Raw genomic sequence first — 4,565 nt, 5'->3', positions numbered from 1 at the left:
AATTGTAAATACTGGTGTCGTCACGAATATCGTTATCATAGCCTGAGTGCGCGCATGGTTCTTCGCTTCGTGCAGTGACGATATGCACGGAAAAGTTCTACAGACGACTTTACTCGTAACGTTTAACTCGCGCACGACGCAAAACCGAGTCCCATTAGGTATAAAACGTCGCAGTTTCGGCCCGAGTAAAAACCAAAATCGAAGCATTCAGCGGACAGCCTTCTCCACGGAGTGAGGCACCCCAATGCACCTTGAACCAGAAATGTGACAAAAGTAAAATCTATTGTAACATAATGGCACCACTGCGCAGTTCCTAGGTAACATGTATTGTCTCTGATCTCCGGTTTCTGGCAATGGCAGAAGCACTAGAAACAGTGTCGATGTGACCCGCAACCCCTCTTTATTCAACCGAATGTGCCCGCTACAGGCAGGACTCCTCAGTCATTAAACAGGGGTTGAGGCTTACTTAATATGCTTCATTCCACGTTCTGCATTGCTTCACCTTTGTCCTCGTGCTTAAATTCGTCTTTGGTGTTCAACGGGTTTTGGTAGTCTGGTGATCCTGACTAATTGGGTAGCTGGCGATGCTGCTCAACACTCGGTCGTCTAAGCGTCGTCTTCTAGAAAAAGAAAATTATTTCGAACTTTTAAACAGTAAGCAGCGACTGCAGGAGCGCGAACAGTGACTAGCTGCGTGATAACTTTTAAGGGCTTCAGGGCAGGGCACGCACGAGAGACATTAGCGCCGCGTGTGTAGGAAGAACAGGCCCAGGTATGGGGAGACACTATGTTGCGTTACTGAAACTCTACCTCGAACCAATTTTGACGTCAGCAGAAATGATGATTTAGCTCAACAAGCCACAAGCAATTCATGTATAAATTATGTATGATAAGTAAACGAGTTTAACTCCAGTCGCGCTCAAATAATTGTGTACCTGAACTTCGTTTAGAGCAGACATTCTGACAGAAGTCCAAGTGAAATGGGTTTAAGGAGAACCATAGTTTTTCTCTTTCAGATTATTCGAACAGTATATTCTTCCCTGGATCGACCTAAGTCTACATAATAAACTACGCTAAATGAGGATAGAAACATTGCCTTGTTCTAACCTTCACGGGCACTACTTGTAGCATTAAAAGGGCTAACATGTTACAATAGATGTCGTAAGTGATGTAGGTAAATCGTTACATATCAATATAGAAGTCGAATTTATGAACTCTACTCACTTTCAGTCGGCCGATCTTTTCTTCTTTCATACAGATTGCTCTTAGTGTAGTGCCTTAAGATGCTAAATGATAGCGTCGCTGCGGTTCCGTCCTGCAGTACGGTCTGTCGAATGGCTGGGGGGGGGGGGGAGGTCGCTCGTTGGTATTGAAAGAGAGTGCGAGAAGCACCGACTTATAAATGGTCGCAGGCTGAACTTAAAAGGCAATAGCCCGGAAGGTCTCGGTTTCGAAATACGGACTCTTTTAATCCCAGTCCCAGTTCGTATTCCTGACTTAATTCCCTCTGCGACAGTACTCCGTCGATGACCTCTGGGTGTCGCAAATCCCCTAGTCGAACATGCCAGCCATTTCGAGGTATCTACATCTCACATCTCCAATCAGGTCGGGTGACGGGTTCTAAAAAAATCGCGACGCCCGTTCTCGAATTTAGAGGTTGATTGAAGGAAAGTGGAATTTCGGATTGGCCATTACTGTTGGCAACGTTGAAAGCTCCTACAAAAATTAAAGAGGAAACAGGAAGTTCTTAATTAACCAGGCGGACGAACGGCCGAATCGAACCCTCATAATAAGCCAAGCAAACAGCGAAGTACGAACTATAGATCGACTACGAAAATCTGCAAACATATGGCATCGGGTGCGTTCGGAGACTTGCATTTTTTTTAGCTTGCAAGAATATATGTATATATGTTGAAGGATGCTGGTTAGAGCATAGGTTTGTATGTACAGGTTGAGAACTATAGGGACAAAAGCTGGAATACTGACGTTACATAAATACATATGTGTGTGTGTTAAATAGAGAAGGAATTGAACGCGTGTAGAATCAGAAGAGCCTAGCCCATTCCTTCAAGTTATGTTAGACTGATTTAGCATATTTATCTATCTCTCTATTTCTAAAAGTACTTGCGTTAAGCGTAAGATTGCCTTACAGCTTTTGGCAGCGTGTTACGGGTCTCTTGTTATTGACCGGTGGTTTTTCCCACCTTCAATCCGTAACACCCTCTGGTAGACGCGGATACGCCCCAGAGGCTACACGCTTAACTTCGCAGATATCCCCGGAGAGATCAGTAGACTACTCTGAATATTCCTCTTTATCGCATTGTCGCAACTTCCAAAAGATTCACCTGAGAACTCCACCCGTTATTCCACCTAGCTGGATCGGGAGCGATCACCCTTTTGTTGTACTTTACTGTAAAATCAGCGACGATTTGGGTCTAGAAATAAGTTTTCCTTTAGTAAGTGCTTTGCCATCTGCCTATCGTAGTCTTCACAAACGTAGCAGTCACGTTGCCTGTTCTTAGTAGCGAGTGCACGTAGCGCAGGCATACTACCATACAATACCCTACATTAGTAATTTACAAGTTGTATCATACATACGCGTATTCAAGTTAAGCACGATTCTCCTTAAAGGAACACTGTCACTTTTGAAAGCTCATTCATTTTCTGATTGATTGAGGAACTGGCGTAAGGCATATATTCGAACATAGATTCATAGTTAATGGTTGGAGCTGTCATTGAGAGTTGGTACGTGAACGTAAAATGAGATAACCCTGAAATCTTGTAGCTTCTAAAGGTAGAATTTCAGTTATTACCTTCATAGTGACGAAATGCAGGAGGCAATAGCGTTATACGTGCCTTAGATCTATTTCGTATACCCGAACCATTCTTAGGTCGCTAACATTTGCGTTAGATCGATGAAAAAGCTCTTCAATTATTTGGTAGGACACCGACCGTTGGTGTAATCAGTCGACAGTGACAATAAAACTAGCCCAATCTTTACCACTCGTTTAAGGTATAGTTAACCGACTGGTCGTTTTTCCCCGGTACCGCTTTCATACTTCGGACGTGCCTCTGTTTCGTGCCATACCATTACCACTTTAAGTATTCCCTATAACAACTCAAGACGACTACTTGCCATTGTCTAATATATAGCTTAACGGAGCAACTACGTCAATAAAGGAGGGATGAATTTAGAACTGCGAGAGACTTAGTCTGTACTTCGTTTTCGATCTTCTAATGCACTCGACGTTATTCCACGCTTGAATTCTGCTCGTTGCTCTAATATGTACACTAATCTGTGTGTCCGCAACGCTACCGATTAACAGCGTTCATCATGACTCTGTTTGGCGTTCGCGTCAATGTTCGATTAACGAGTACGTCGTACTTCCTGAAAGCTTTTAAACGATATCCAATAATCGGTAGACCTAGCCAGTAGATCCTTACTTACATGCGTGTTGGTTAGCTTGTACGGCGATTGCAGAGGAGGATTCTGTGGTTCGATAGATTCAAAAACTCTTCATCGATGACTCTTCATGTCGGTAACAAAAAAATCTACGTTGTCGCTTTTACCAGCGGCACCACCACGTCGGATTCGTTGCCAGGGTCTTCACAGGGCCGTAAAGCGGCTTTTCTCTCTCAATTGCCGTGATAGGCCTCGAGAGTGTGTTGTTCGAGCTCATCCTACACCCTGCGTCGTGCGGTGGCCGGGTAGTATGTGAGTGTCGCAAAGTTCCCTGTACAGCGACACGCTCGTGGATATTATATATATATTGCTTGAAGTACAGGTTGTATGGTGGGGATAGGGGATTTAGCATGGGAAAAAACGGCTCTCATTCGCTGATTGGACAGCTTGCGCATCGTGATAGCCAGAAGCGGCGGCTGCGCTCTGGAGTAGGCTTGAAACACCCGAAGAGAACCTCAGGGGAATATCATGATGGACAGGGGCAACTGGGAACTCCTCGATTCCCTTGGATAACGCGCTATTGAAGTCACTGTATTCGTTTTCAAGGTCCTGATCTGCCTACAAACTCCGTGCACGACAAGAGTTACAGGAAAGGAACGGCCATTATAGTAGTGCGCTTGTGTGCGCAGAAACCGGCAGTCAAAGCTCTGTCGCATCGGTGGTCCAAAAGCCTTATAAAAAGTTCGCTTCCACTATATACACGGTCATAACTAACCAACATGCGGCCGCAGTACCAGCAACTATTACGCAAGTAGCGCAAGTGCGAACCTTGCAGCCTGCTCGGTGCTCCAGAAAGGCGCTCACAAGGGTAAAAAACCGACACCTTACTCTATATCCCTTTGCATTTCCTGGCCTTACAGCACTATCAGATTTCCTTCGGTTCTTTGCGCTCATCACTTCGATTAATAGAAGAGTTTGGGATGAAGGGCGTTAGAAAATCAACCACTGCAGGAACGACCCAGTGGGGATGCTTTGACAAAGGAAAAACTCTTCTGCGTGGCAGCTATTACCATTGCCATTTGGCCGATCAAGTCTGACAAGACTGGAGAAGCTAGGCTTCGCAGAGCCCACGAGACCGTTCCGGCAGAGTGCTATCAGATAT

The 4,565-nt window shown here is 45.0% G+C and overlaps 1 long non-coding RNA gene across 2 annotated transcripts; it reads right to left on the bottom strand.

The window, feature by feature from the left end:
* Positions 1-17: 17 nt before the first annotated feature.
* LOC111259838 (uncharacterized) lies at positions 18-3,648 on the bottom strand. Of its 2 annotated transcripts, XR_002679877.2 has the most exons (4): positions 3,449-3,648; positions 1,225-1,716; positions 503-620; positions 18-250 (listed from the first exon to the last, which is right to left on the bottom strand). It is a non-coding gene; the product is annotated as an uncharacterized LOC111259838 (long non-coding RNA). The 2 variants fall into 2 exon arrangements; XR_015310753.1 differs by having other exon boundaries at positions 18-620.
* Between the last annotated feature and the right edge of the window lie 917 nt (positions 3,649-4,565).

The sequence above is a fragment of the Varroa jacobsoni genome, unplaced genomic scaffold (assembly GCF_002532875.2).
Source record: "Varroa jacobsoni isolate VJ856 unplaced genomic scaffold, vjacob_1.0 scaffold_371, whole genome shotgun sequence".
NCBI lineage: Eukaryota > Metazoa > Arthropoda > Arachnida > Mesostigmata > Varroidae > Varroa > Varroa jacobsoni.
The sequence above is the reverse complement of the archived record's forward strand: the minus strand, read 5'-3'. Positions and strand labels throughout refer to the sequence as shown.